Source organism: Callithrix jacchus, chromosome 16 (assembly GCF_049354715.1).
Source record: "Callithrix jacchus isolate 240 chromosome 16, calJac240_pri, whole genome shotgun sequence".
Classification (NCBI taxonomy): Eukaryota; Metazoa; Chordata; class Mammalia; order Primates; family Cebidae; genus Callithrix; species Callithrix jacchus.
Window position 1 is genome coordinate 19,473,774 of NC_133517.1, and position 15,563 is coordinate 19,489,336.

The 15,563-nt window shown below is 37.9% G+C and overlaps 1 long non-coding RNA gene across 2 annotated transcripts in view; it reads left to right on the forward strand.

The window, feature by feature from the left end:
• The window catches only part of LOC108588634 (uncharacterized), a 123,447-nt gene that overhangs the window by 16,157 nt on the left and 91,727 nt on the right, over window positions 1-15,563 (forward strand). For both annotated transcript variants that reach the window (XR_013528259.1, XR_013528260.1), the window contains exon 2: window positions 12,208-12,326. This is a non-coding gene — a long non-coding RNA (uncharacterized LOC108588634). The remainder of the gene's footprint in view (window positions 1-12,207; window positions 12,327-15,563) is intronic.

Below are 15,563 nucleotides of genomic sequence, written 5' to 3' on the forward strand. Positions count from 1 at the left end.
AAAAGAAGTCTTATTTTAGTAGCAAAATTATCTAGTCTATTGTTATAATGACAACTCAGAACTTTACTGGAGGTTAAAGCTATTTTCCTCCTCCAGATTGAGGTGCTGCAGACTCAGGAAGCTGCAGTGGGGAATGAACTTGGGCTCATGTATTAGTCTGTTTTCATGCTGCTGATAAAGAAATACCTGAGACTGGGCAATTTACAAAGGAAAGAGGTTAAATGAAGAACTCACAGTTCCACTTGGCTGGGGAAGCCTCACAGTCATGGCAGAAGGAAAGGAGGAGCAAGTCACATCTTACGTAGATGGGGACAGGCAAAGAGAGCTTGTACAGGGCAACTACTGTTTTTAAAACCATCATATCTCCTGAGACTCATTCACTATCACAACAACAGCATGGGAAAGACTCACCCCTGTGGTAGAATCATCTCCCACCAGGTTCCTCTCACAACACAGAATTATGGGAGCTACAAGATAAGATTTGCGTGGGGACACAGAGCCAAATCCTATCATTCCGTCCCTGGCCCTCCCAAATCTCGTATCTTCACTTTTCAAAACCAATCGTGCAGTCCTAGCAGTCCCCTAAAGTCTCAACTCATTTCAGCATTAACTCAAAATCCTCAGTTTAAAGCCTCATCAGAGACAAGGCAAGTCCCTTCTACCTATGAGCCTGTAAAATCAAAAGCAAGTTAGTTACTTCCTAGATACAGTGAGGGTACAGGTATTGGGTAAGTGCAGCCATTCCAAATGGGAGAAATTTGTCAAAACAAAGGGCTACAGGCCCCATGGAAGTCCAACATCCAGCAGGGCAATCCAATCTTAAATCTTCAAAATGATATCCCTTGACTCCATGTCTCACATCCAGGTCATGCTTATGCAAGAGGTGGGTTCCCATACTTTTGGGCAGTTGGAATCTTCTCAGATTCTCTGCCTGGCACTTCTTTTTGTCCTACTGTGAACTCCTCTCAGGACTGACTCTTGTTCTCCTAGGATTGGAGCCAGAGGAGAGAGTCAAGACAAAGACCCTGGGAGGTCTTACTTGGCCTGCACTGTTGTGATCTAGAGTAGAAGTGTTCTCATCTTGGTGAATACTTAAATGGGGAAAGTATGGGGACACATACTTTCTCATATAGATCACCTTGTCAGATCCTCAGAAATACTCCTGCTGCACAGGTACTGTACTTCTTGGTCTTTTAACTCAAGGCTTTAAAACCCTTAAAGGGATTTTGTGCAGAATCGCTCCGGAAGGCATGCCTTTACCTGTTCACAATAGTTATTCTAGATTCTGCCTTGTCATGAAGAGGGTCCTTAGCATTACTCTGTGCCCAGTCTTCTGAACTTGAGCCAAAACTGAGAGAAAAGGTATTACTTTAATATTCTGCTACATACAGAATAATACACACACACACACACACACACACACACACACAATAAGCTAAGCAGCCAGGTGCACTGCAGAAAAGACTGACATGAGCATCCCAGTAAGGTTCTGCCTGCCTCCGTGCTCTTTAATCCTCCCCGGCACACTGTTAAATACCTGCTTCCTGCATCCCCACCTTACAGATAAGAAGACAAGGCTGAAAGAAGGGACATAACCTTTCTCATGGTCCAACAACTAGTTAGTAAGGGTGGATCAGGAGCCACTAAGGCAGTGCAGTGTAGGAAAATATAAAATCGTTGAGAAATAAAAGATCTTGAGTCCCGTCCCACCCAGGACTATTGACCCAGAAACTCTGGGAGGGCCCTGAAATCTTAAACAAGCCGTGTTGCACAATGCTCAAGTTTGATAACGACTGGAGTACAGGATAGCCAGGGAAAACAATTCCAATCTTTGCTTTGGCATTGATAATACAGCAGACTTCCCTTATCTGCAAGGGATACATTCCAAGGCCCTCAGTGGATGCCTGAAACCCCGTATAGTATTAAAACCAACTGCTCTCAGTTGAAACATGCGCTTGTTCATGTATTCTGCCCTCAAATTCAATTATTTTTCCATCTTAATTAAGCACTTATCATGTATTGTGGCTGTAATTTTGCAGTTTGGGCTGCAGCAGTGAAAGTAGCATAAATTTCTTTTTCCTTCACAATTTCATAAATGGAAGGTTTGCTCTTAGCACAGATCTTAGCAACCTCAGCATACATGTTTTTTTAACAAGTTGAGAACTTTCACCTTTCCACTTGAGGAAAATACTGCCTGGGTTCTCTTTGTCATATCGGAATTGCCGGCTTCACTACTTTTGCACTCGAGGGCCATTAAGGATAAAATAAAGGGATTCAAACCCAAGCACTGTGATATCCCAATAGGTGATCTAATAACAGACGCCACTAAGTGACTAATGGGTCGGTGGCTCATACATGACGGAGAAACTGGACAAAGGAATGATTTGCATCTTCGGTGTGACTAAAGGAGATGGTGCAACAACATTTCATCATGCTACTTGGAGTGCCGCTGAATTTAAAACTTATGAATTGTTTCTGGAATTTTCCATTTAGTATTTTCAGACTCTTGTTTATCATGGGTAGCTAAAACTGTGCAAAGTGAAGCCATGAATAAGTGGGGACTATGGTATACTGATAGATACACAAGTTGTCTCAAGCCTGTTTTTGGGGCTGCTATTATTGAGAGCAGAACAGGTGACAAGCACCTGCTCTTACCATGAAGGAAAATTATGTTAGAAGGATACATTAACCCAGCTACAATGATCAGACTGTGCTTGGGTCTAGCAAGACTTCTGAAATGCAGAATAAGGAAAATATTTATGGAGGTTTTGTCTCAAGAAAGCAATTTATCTTTCAGATACTTGAAAATTTATTCTGGGATGAAATCAAAGAATCATGTAAGTGGACATGCTTTTATTAAACTGTATCTTGGCATTATGTCATTGGTATGGTTTGAATGTGTTCCACAAAATTCATGTGTTAGAAACGTCATCCTCAATACAGTGGTATTGGGAAGTGGGCCTCATGGAAGGTGTTTGTGTCATGGGGACACCACCCTCAGGAATAAATTCATGTTGTGATCATGGGAGTGGGTTCCTCAGAAAAGGGTGGGTTTGCCGCTCTTGTCCTCTTTTGCCTTCTTGCATTCCATGAGATGAGATGATTTGACAGGAAGGCCCACAGCAGGTGCTGGAGATTTAATCTCGGACTTCTCAGCCTACAGAACAGTGAAAAAATAAATTTCTGTTCCTTTTAAATTGTCTAGTCCGTAATATTCTGTTATAACAGCAAACAACAGACTAAGACAGCCATCCGCTTACATTGAAGAGTATTGTAAGAAACAGTGCTATGAAATACATCGTGTTTGCCATAAGAATATTGTTAAAGAAATTGCTCATCTTGCTACTTAGTAGCAAGTTAATCTAAGTGCAACAACATTTCATCATGCTACTTGGAGTGACACTGAATTTAAAACTTATGAATTGTTTCTTTCTGGAATTTTCCATTTAGTATTTTCAGACTCTTGTTTACCATGGGTAGCTAAAACTGTGGCAAGTGAAACCATGAATAAGTAGGGTATTTTTTTAGTACTTCATAGTACAAATAAGGTTGCTTTTCCTGGGGGTCTGATTTGTTTTTGAATTTTGGACATAGAGAATAATATAATTAATCATGCTTCTGCTTCTATGTTATAGCCTGAATTATGCCCCCTCAAAATTTTATGTGGAAGTCTTAACTCCAGGTATCTGAGAATGTGGCTATATTTGGAGTTAAGATTTTTAAATATTTAATTAAGTCAAAATTATGTCATTGAGGTGGGCCCTAATCCAATATAATTATCCTTATAAGAAGAGAAAATTAGGGCACAGACATACACAGAAGGAAGAACGTGTGAAGACAGGGAGAAGAGAGTCATTTACAAGCCAGGGAGAGAAGCCTCAAAAAAAACCAACCTTGCTAACACATTGATCTTGGACGTCTGGCCTCCAGAATTATGAGAAAATTAAATTTCTGTTGTTTAAGCTACTCAGCCGTGGTAGAAGTTCCACGTTATGCTGTCTGCAAGCTAGAGAACCAGAAAACTGGTGGTATAATTCATTCTGAGTTGAAAAGCTAGAGAACCAGGAGGTCTGATGTTTGTGGACAGGAGAATATGAATGCTCTAGTTCAAGAAGAGAGAACAAATTCATCTTTCCTCTGCCTTTTTGTTCTGTTTGAGTCCCTCAGAAGTTGGATCATGTCCACTCACATTGGTGAGGGTGGATCTTCCTTACTTAGTCTGATCAATCAAATGCTAGTCTCTTCTGAAGACACCCTCAAAGATAACCTCGATCCTCCAACATAATGCTTTGCCAGCGATCTGGGCATGCCATAACCCAGTCAAGTTGACACATAAAATTCACCACCAGGGTAGCCTGAGAAACAAATACACTTTATGTTGGTTGTTGCAAAGTTACATGAACCACATTTAACAAAAGTAGAGAAACCCTTATCACTCCTTTTATATGTTAACCTTACTTCTGACCTTATCAATCTTTTCCTTTTCTTCTTTTCTCTTTACATATAAAATTTACACTTTAAAATTTCTCATGCTGACATTCTTGTTGGGTACCATACGGTACTTGGCATTTCCTCTTGGGCTGCCTAGTACCTCTGTGGTACATTTGGCTTGTGAGAATGAGCTGGATCTCTTGTACTCTTCTGGGGGTCTGGTAAGTGGCAGTGTCTGTGCCTCCAGGGCTGTAAGGATCTTCTAGCCATGTGCTCCCTTTGTGCCTCCCATGTGTGGCCACGCCACCCAGACTCTGTCCTGTCTCTTGATCCCAAGTTAAGGCACTCACAGTTTCTGCTTAGAGGCAGCCATGCCTGTTCCTAGCATCTGTTCTGAAGCTGACTCACATGACTGCTTTCTTAAGAATAATTCAACTCTTCGCCCATCAGGTACACTTCTTACTTTGAGCTTCAACCTCTTCTGAGTACAGAGCACCACCAGGGTTGCTCCTGTATTTTTGCAGCAGAATTTTTTTTGGCATGTCTTGGGAGTCAGCTTTCCTATATGGCCATGTCTTTTCTTTGCAGCTTTTTATCTTCTTTCTATTTTTCAGTTTCTGAGTCATTATGAGCTTCCATTCTTGTCTCACACACACTTATTTTTTATATAATTTAAATATATGAATGATTATATAGTTAGAACTTATTTTACATAATTAAAATTATATATAAATATAAATATAATATATTTCTATATTTAAATATGTTTTGAAAGGAATTTTCTACCACTTTTAAAGTTTTGTGGGAGAGTGTGGAGTGTATTTAATCTGCCACAATGTAATGGTAATTTGCTTATTATTTATATTATGACTTGTGTATTATTTTGCGAATTATGCACCTTTAGAAACAAGGTTCTTCATGCATATTTACAAATAATAGAGCAGACTATATGTGTGACTTGGACTAGTTTTTCTGCTTACCAGTACTTGCATCTCTAAAGAAAAATATGAGAGAGAGAGAGAGTCCTAAGGTTCCTGTCAGAAACAAGTGAAACCCAGGTAAAGAGTGGACTCTTATACCTGTCTTAAGTCCCATCTTAATGTGGTGAGTCATACAAAAGACATATTCCACCACCCGAATTTTGAACAATGTGGTAAATTTTTCTTTGAGGAAACTGAAAGGGTCACATTTCTCAACGCAATACCAAAGCTGCTTCAATATCCTCTTTAGGCAGTACCTCCACTGAAATCTCACTCAATGGGCTAGTCATTCTTCCCAAATCTTTCTTCTCTATCTCTCACTCAGACCCTTTCCTCACTTTCTACACACCCCTTCCTCCAACTTTCCTTGCTTCTCTCATCTTGTTCTTCCTTGTTTAGTCAATCAATTCAGTTTTTTTCCCCTTCTCCCAACAGCACAGGAGTACAAACACAGAATTCTTTTTAGGAGGTGGGTAAGTACAAAGGCTTTGGAAGTTTATACTTCAATATCTTTGTTCCTGTTGCATAAGAAGCTATGATTCCATATGGATACATAATGCAACCCACGGGCTTTGTCAGAGGTGCCATATTCAATGGGAAATGTGCAAGGAGGCAGGAACAAATTGAGTTTCCTTTGCTGCCCTGGGACCAATTTGTATGAAGAGGCATTTAGAGTCCATCTAATGATCTTGCTGTCAGACTTCAATTGGAAACAAGTATGCAACTAAGACTTACTGATTTATAACTGGAGACATCATCAATTCTGATACTTGGTGAGATCTGCATAGACGATATCCCCATTGGCATGTGGTGATAATTAACTCACCTTGCTTGCCACCATCATGATATGAATTAAAATTCTTCGTGTTGAAATATGAAGTAATGGTTAAAGGCATGGATTTGATGTCTCACAGAGCTGCATTTCAGTCTTGACTCTCCATTCACTTGATGAGAAACCTTAGGCAAGTTACTTAATTTTTATGAGGCTCAGATTCTTTGTCTGTACCTTGGATATAATACTGATACTTCCCTCAAAGCATTACAGAAACATCAAATAAGGCAATATATGTAAAGAACAGTTGAGATCCCTTTTCTTGGGTCCAGAAATGCCTTAGCAGAGACTGTGGAGTCTTCTGCAGGATTCCTGGTGGAGTCCTATCTCCTACCCACCTGTGCCATTGCCAATATATTTAATAACACGTGTTGTGAAGCAGCTCTGTGTCTGGCCCAGTGCTGTTCTCTGGGGATAAAGAAATGAAGAGAACAAGGTCCCTGGCCTGGAGGCACTCTCATTTTATTAGGGACCAAAAGGCTCATAAACAAATTAGCAATCCTGATTGCTACATATTTAAGCAAGGGTTAAACTGTTAAGGAAAGGGAAAGAATAAAACTATTAATTTTGCATGTATAGAAGGTTTGGGGGCAGGAAAGAAGCACAGTCAATCAGGACAATTTGCTGTTTGCTACAAGGTCATTAACACGATTCCAAAAATCTCTGCAAATGGGGTATGTGCCACAGAAAAGGGTGTAGGAAGACAAACTAGAACAAGAATCATGGCCAACCGGGTGACTCCACAGAGCTGCTTCTCTTCTCTTCTCTCCCAGGAAATGAAGTTCCCTAAGTGTTCCAAGCTGAGATTTTGTAACTGAATGTAGGTTCAGTTGAAGGCAGGTTTAATCCTGCACTACTTGCAGAGTTCAATTAACAAGAGCAAGATCTGGTAGAAAGAAAGTGACTTTATTAACCAAAACTAGTAAAGGAGAAGGGGCCAGATTATCATCCAATGCAACCACTTCAATTTTTTTTGGGGTGCGGGGAAGGCAGGAGTTTAAAAAAGAAAAACTTGATAAGAAAGACATACAAGAATTGTGCTGAGTACAATGTCTGTGTGTCTTATTCTGGTGACTATTGTGGGTCCCTGTCCACCCGGATCTTGGGCTGATATCATCTCAAGAAAGCTGAGTTGTTAATGAGCCACGTTGAACTAATGGCTGGTACTTTGCAGCTGGTACTCAAGGGTTGGTCTGTATGCCTCAAGATTAGTCCGTGAAACTTCCAAGAAGGCACATATTTGGATTCTGGCACACAGGTAAATGTGAAGAGAGTATACACAGTGAGAAAGATGTGGAGTCTGTTTTAAGGCTAAGGGAAAAGGCTTCCATAGTTTGCTTCAAGGTTACACCTTGAAACTCAAGAGAATAGAAATATTGAAATGCATTTTGAAGTTAAACTCCCTGGTTACAGTTTCACAGGGCAGATGTAGGGCATTTCCCATACCCCAGCTGTGTAGTCCCAGCTGTAGTTTGTTAACTAGCCAATATTAGACATTATGGCAAATGGTTCTGACCAGTTAGATAACTGTGCCTCAGCCCTGACCTGCTGCTCTGGGTTCATTTAATGCACTGTGTTCTTGTCACTGTGTAGTCGTGCACCAGCACTGTGACATTGCTCGGTGCTGTCAGGTGGGAGCAAGGTTTCTCTGCCACCAATAGGCTGCTTGAGGCCTTGTGACTACACTCTTTGCAAACATGGCCTATCTTTCCTGCCTTAATACCTTAGCTCACTTTGTCCTTCCCCTGGAATTCTCTTTTTACCTTCTTTGTTTTCAAAATCCACTGTGAGAAATATGAGCACATTCTTTTTTCCCCTATGGTCTATGATCAGCATGAAGCAATGACTGTGTCTTACAATATCTGCATCCCTAAGCTCCCTCACATTCATCAAGGATTCAACAAGTGCCACCGGAATAAATGATCTACAGCATGGACACCAGAGGTCTGAGACCCGGGTGAGGACACCAGCCAGGTAGGATGCTTGGGAGCATCTGAACACGGCATAATAAGGGCTTGGACCAGAATGTTCGTAGTGAGAAAAAAGAAATTGTTTTTGTCACTTTTTCTTAATGAAAATTTCTTATATCTATTGCGCTTACCAGTCCAGATATGAATTTTGGTTCTGATTTCACTAAGAACAGGAGAAGGAATAATCCACTTGTCTACAAAGGTAGACTGCCAATTCCCTAGTTAGTCAGACTCCACACTATTGCTCACAGAGGCTGTCACACATTAGATATGGTGCTAAATTTCCAGGCAACCTAGGGGACAATTAAATAAATTATTTTGGATTCATTGGCCTATACCTGTTTGAACAAGGATATCACTGGAGTGAATCACAGAGATAGTAATAACACTTTAATCTGAGTTTGAAAGTAAAAATGACAATATTCCTACCCGATCTCTGTCATTAAAAAACAAAGTAAGTGCTGTTCTTCTGATTTGGCAGAGGTGACACAGACAGTTCATGCCATTGGTATCACAGGGTATTTCAAAAGCAGCAATATCTCGGGTAAGATTCAAATTTTCACTCTGTAGCTAAGCTATGTTGTCTTTTTTGGATATTCATAAAGAACCCTGATCCTTCCAGAGCCGTGAAGATGCTACCTTAATACTAATTTAATAAGAGAGCCATGAAGCTTCTAAATGAAGAAGTAGTGACACAGAGATGGGAGAGGTGAGGCTGATATTTTTTTCCCTGTGGTTTGTAATCCGAGGAAGCAGAGAACCGAGAAAACAAAAATTGTTATGGAGCTATAAAAGTGTGCTGAGTAAACCATGTACTTGTTAAAATCATTTCAGTGAACTTCCCATAATGAAGATTTTGTTTTTCTGTAGTCTTCAGTTTCAGTATTAAAGCAAAAGATAAATACCATAAAACAAGCTGGTAACAGGGATTTATTCTCAAAAGCATGTTTAGTGTGCATTCTGTGATCAAAACAAAATCAACCCAAACTCTTCATTTTGCTATACAATAAAAGCCAATATTCAGGATAACGACATTCAAGCATTATAAGATTCTCAAACACGAAAGACTTCATTATATTTATGGCACAATTTCTTTAAAGAAATGGGGAAAATAAACTCAAATTCAAATCAAGAAGATCTCCATAAAGCTTGAAATTAAAAATTCTTTCTATTTAGTAGTTGTTAAGACTCTCCAGTTATTGTGATATTCTGTTATGGACATTTCATACAGCCTTTCACATGCCTAAGGATCGTTAAGTATCAAATCATAATGTATAGCTGCATACATATATGAAAACACAAAAATATGTATTACATATGACATTTATCAAAAGGATTAGTGGCTGGTGTGTTTGCTTAGGAACCCCTGAGTTTCAGCAGGGTTGAGACGTTATGCAGCCAGCAGCCTTGAGATGAGCCTTATAAATGTGCTTGCAAAACACACCTGACCTTTCTAGTTGGATGCACCAATGGCATTAGTTAAAAGAGTGTTAATATAATTCAGAAAAACGTAGCCTTCTCCCTGCCAGGTACTATTGTAGATGCTGGAGACACAACTGCAAATAAAACACAAGACCTGCAGTCTAGTGGTTATGCATTTGGTTGTTTGACTAGCCCAGGATGAATACTTCTTCATCCAAGGAAGCCCAATCGAGACAACATTCCATCTCCCAAGCCTACACTATTTTTCACATTTATAGCAGAAAGTTGTTCTCACAAAGCATGGGAAGAAACATTGAGCAATGTTCATACAGAGTGTGAAGAATGGGGATATGGGTCAATTATCACATCTAGAGACATGCAGACAAAAAGCACTTCTTAATGTGCTTTTTAAAAAGAAACAAAACAGCAACAATTGCAAATAGATGCCAACAAGCACAAAACCCTTTTACTGTGATCTTCCTTTACCATGTTACTTGTGGACAGTTAGGTTTCTACTGATTATGATGGGCTTTCAGACATACTCCTCATTCTCTGAAGCAGTTAGGAAAGATATGGAGACTGGGTTTGCAAAGGTCATACAGTGAATTGTGTAACTAAGACAAGGACTCAAGTCAAATCCTACAGCAATTAATCTGTCTTGATTCGCTGGGTGCCTCAATATCATTCTTTTCTAGGCTTTGCTGGTTTAGCACGAGACTGTGATCCCTGGAAATTTTATTTTCTAAAATTATCATAGTCAAAGTAATGTGTGCTAATATGATTGATATTCTCATGTCCGGGTGATGAGAATTCTAGAAGCAAGGTCCTGAGTGAGGATATAAAGAATATGCTGAATTACTGGAAGTCTTGGCATGTAGATTTGAACTAATGCCTGGGTTTTGACCTATTTTATTCATTAACAAAATAGATGGCAGATTTCACAAGAGCAGGACGATGAATTGTGACAACTGTTATCCTGGACAAATCCCAAAGTGGGCAATCATATAATGGCAATTTCCAAATGGACAAAATTAATTCCTTAGCAAATAAAATCAATACCTGGACAGTTATTTCTTTGGACCTCAAAACACTTGGATGTATAACTTCATTCACTTAGGTGATCCCGATATAGGGCATTACATATGGAACAATGCTATTAATACATAAAAGTCCTCTGGAAAGTTTGGCAGAAGAAATTAAGGATGGACAACAGCATGTTACCTAAACTAGCAGAGGAAGCTCAGTAGTCCTAAACTTTCTTCCTTAATCTCTCTGTCTCTCTCTCTCTCGCATATACACACATACACACACCTTGGAATTTTTGAGAACACTTTAAAATAAGGATCTGCACTGAATTTTCTCAACAGTTATTTTTCTCATTCTAATATGATCATCCAGAATTCTGTGATGTGTAAATTTAATATATGTTTAAAAGCGTGTCTATAGAGTAACTGTGCAAACATGGTTTTTTTGAAGTTGTTCGACCATCACGTTATTTTATAGTATGAAGTTTTTAAAAATTGCCCTGAGAAAATAAGGTTCAGCCACCCTTACGGTTCTCTTCTTTTAAATGGAGGGATCCTTTTAAACTACGTGCCAATAGAGTTGGTCTCGCTACTTGTCTGAAGTCTGAAAATGAGTGCAGAGGTGCCATTGCTTTTGGAGAAGTGCTTTCTATGCCATCTCTTGCTTTTACAAAAGCTTTACTAGTTTCAAAATACTTTCACAGTTTTTAACTTGTTTTTCACAAAATTTCTGTGTGCATCGTGGGGGGGACATAATAATTTTTATTTATAAGAAGAGCCTTAGAAAAGATAAATATCAAACCTAAAGTTAAAAATCCGGTCAAATTCAGGTCTTTTTGTTGCATGTTGAGCTTTTAGGCCTCTAGGCCTTATTTTCCACAGATGCAGAAATCTTCCCTTTTGCCAAATTAGGTGCTACCACTTCAAGCTGATGTACTGGTTTAAATTGCTACTGGGAAAACCAATAGCTGCAAAGCAGGAAGTAAGAGAATGTGACAGCTCTGACCTCAACATTAATTATGCATTAAACAGTAAAAAGTGGGTCAATGAGAGAGACAAAGGCATTCCTACATGATGCGCCACTCACTGTAATAGCTCACTTTTGGTCTTGGAGAGACATCCTCACTTACACATTATTTTCATGGGAATCTGGTTCTCAGTTTGACCCCCCTACAGGAAGGTGGAAGTCTGGTTTCCAGAAGACTAACCTAGGATATTTTGTGTTTCATGATTCTTGCTTAAACCTGGTGGGAGAAGCTCAGTGGTCCTAAAGATTCAGGTGCTATCAAGTAATAGAAATGCAAACTATCTGGGGATAAGTTTGCTGATGATCCCTAGGTAATGGCCTTCGGGCAGCTGCAGTTCAAGTAAACTTATCTGATGCACAGTTTGATAAGCAGCCCTGGTTGTAATTCAATATGCTTTTGCCTTTGAATATAAATCAGGGCAAAGATATTTCAAATTGGACTGTGCAAGCAAATGTTTATAAAATGTACTGAATTATATTAACTCTAACTTTTTCTTTACTGTGATATTTGTTTACACAGAACCAAAGAAGATATTAAGAAGAGGCAAAGACCAATGAGTCAGAGAGATTTGCTTTAGTTTGGAAGATCCTTCTCAATATGGCAGAAACAAATATTTTGAACTAGAAGTAAAGTCCAAGGTAAAGAAAAAAATGTGTTTTTTTTTTTTTTGTTTTTTCTGCTACTGGTCATGAAAACACATGTACTTTTGGATTAAATTTAAGGGAAGATGTTTTATTTTTCTTTCAACTTGCCAAGATATGTTAAATGCACTACAAATCTAGTCCTTCTGCTCAAAATGTATGAAATTTCTATTCTGTTTTTAGGGTATCTGCACACAAATGACATTTCTGTTTAAACCGAGAAATTATTTCCTGTAATTTCCCTTCATGTGTTTTATTCTGAGCCAACATGTCAATTTTGTATTGTAAATGTGTAACTTACAGGCCACATGCAGTTCACAGTAGAAATAAAAAAAATTAGTAGATTTAATCATGTTTATCATTTGAAAAAACAAAACAAAAACATTTGAGACTTTTTAAAAAGACTTTTCCAAATTGGTTGGCACTCTATCACAATAGTAATTTTTTCCAAAATATGAGAGTTATGTGATTTGTGTAATTTTGCTATTTTGAGATGTATATTTCAGTATCCAATATTTTAGGGCATTGCTACTAATAGGTTGATTCTGGAGTCTTGACACCCTACATGTGATTATATCCTGGACCCTATCAGTTTACTCTAGGGACAACTTTTAAATCTATTCTTCCTATTTTCACTGCCGTGGTTCAAGCTTTCCTTCCCGTCCCTTGGAATGTTTCTAAGAGCTCCTTCTCTCCAGCTTCTGCATCCCTAGGATTATTCTACCTCAATCCCTCCTTTACATTGTTGCTGGGTTATCTTTTTAAAAGTCAGTTGTGGTCATATTGCATTTCAGCCAAAATCTCTATTGGATTCTTCCTATGATCTTCGATAGAAGTCCAAACTTCTACAATAATATAAATAATAACAAGAGCTAAGTGATCCACCCATCTTTTAAGAAATCTGTGAAATAGTTACTTGCCATTCTAGTGGGTGAACAGTGGTATGTCATTGTGTATTAATTTATATCTCCTGGATGGTTTGTGATGCTGATCATCTTTTCAGGTGCTTCGTTGTCATTCATATGTTTTCATTGAAGAGATAGTTATTCTCATTTTCTGATGAATCTTTTTTGTTAGATTTTGATAGACTTATGTTAAAAGCATTCTCTTTTAAAAATTAGGGACAAAGCCAGGATGCTTACTGTGACCAATTATGTTCAATATTGTATTAGAAGAAATGGTCTGTGTTAGTTATATATGAGGATCTTGGACATGCGACATAAATAAGTAGGAAGAAGACCATTTAATAAATGGTGTAAAATTATCAGTTATCCATTTGAGGAAAAAAAAGAACTTGGATTCCTGCCCATACTGAAGGTTAAAGTCAACCTTTGATGGATTAAAAAAATTTAATCTGAAAGGTGAAATTTTATAACTTGTAAGAAAAACTATTAATGAGTATTTTTATGGCTTTGTAGTGAATAAATATTTAAGGAGCAAACACAAATATATAAGACTAAACTCATTAAAACACACTGTAAAGAAAGATTTAACTCAACAAAAAGATCTGAAATAAGTCAAGAATTTAAAAAAATACACCAATCTCACTTTTAAATATTGTTTGAAAGGTCTGATGTAAGATACTAGAAAAAAGAATCCAGCAGCCTATTAAAAGACAAATGCCCTGTATTGATGTTTTTAAGATTTTTTTTAAAGAAGTATCAGCTAACACAATTTGGAGAGGTAAAAGAATCAGAGGTACAAAAATTGCAAATGAAGAGTCGAAATTATAATTACTTATAGATGATGTTATTGTAGTTCTGGACAGCTTGAGTTAATCATCTCAAATTCAATTAGAAACAATGAAGAAAATTATTAATGTGGCTAGATATCCCTTTAGCATAAAAATCAATAGCTTTTCAGAACCCAGACACCAAGTGAGACAATATAAAGAAAATATTCTTCTTATACTATCATGCGTGAAGACAAAATACTTGGTTATAAACTTAACAGGAAATATGCAGCCCTATAAAAAATTTAAAAAACTCTAGGCATTTAAATCAAAACTTGAATAAATGGTAAGTTATAATTTGTTCTTGAATAAGAAAACTCAGTATGATAAAGATGTATATTGTTTCTAAATAAACTTATAAATTTAGTAGAATCACAATAATAACACATTAATTTTGGATTATTTTTGAAACTTGTAAAGTTAGATCTAAAATTCATTAAAGAATAACAAAAGCAGAAATAAGATTTTTTTTTTTTTTTGGAGTTGGAGTTTCACTGTGTTGCCCAGGCTGGAGTGCAGTGGTGCAATCTCCACTCACAGCAACCTCCACTTCCCGGGTTCAAGCGATTCTCCTGCCTCAACCTCCTGAGTCGGTGGGATTACAGGTGCATGCCACCACACCCATCTAATTTTTTTTGTATTTTTAGTAGAGGCGGGGTTTCACTGTGTTAGCCAGGATGGTTTTGATCTCCTAACTTCGTGATCCATCCACCTTGGCCTCCCAAAGTGCTAGTATTACAGGTGTGAGGCACTGCACCTGGCTGGAAATAAAGTATTTTTACTTTTTCTCTCAAATAAGCCTTCTTCAAAAACAAACTCTAATGGCATTAAAATAGAATACCTAATACTTTGTTGCTTTAAACAAATAGGCATTATTTTTTAGGGCCGTTGCAAGTTCAGAACAAAATTGAAGGGAAGGTACAGAGGTTTCCCAAGTACTCCCTGCCCTCACACATGCTCAGCCTTCACAGTTATCAACATCTCCCCCCAGAGTGGACATTTGCTATTGATAAACCTGCATGGACATATCATTATCATCCAGAGTCTACAGTTTATATTAGGCTCACTCTTGGTGTGTATATTCTATGGGTTTGGACAAATGTATAATGACGCGTATTCACCATTACAGCATCATGCAGAACAGGTTAACAGCTCTAAAAATCTGCTCTCTGCCTGTTCACCCTTATTTTCCCCCTAGGGAAATAGGATTTCCTAAGCAGAAAGTAAATGTGAGGTTGTGCTAAATCTGTCAAATATAAGACTATATTAATACAATAGTTTTTATACTATCATATAAAATAGTCAGATTCATGGAACCATACTGAGATACAGAATAGATGCACAAGACAATTTAGAAGCTGATACAATTGAGATTTCAATCAGTTGCCATTGAGGCAGAAAAAAATCTAGATTTTGACTTTATTCATTTTCGTAAAACAAATTCCAGATTTGTCAACAATTTAAATGTTAAAATTAAACCTATTTTTCATTCTGCTTTTATG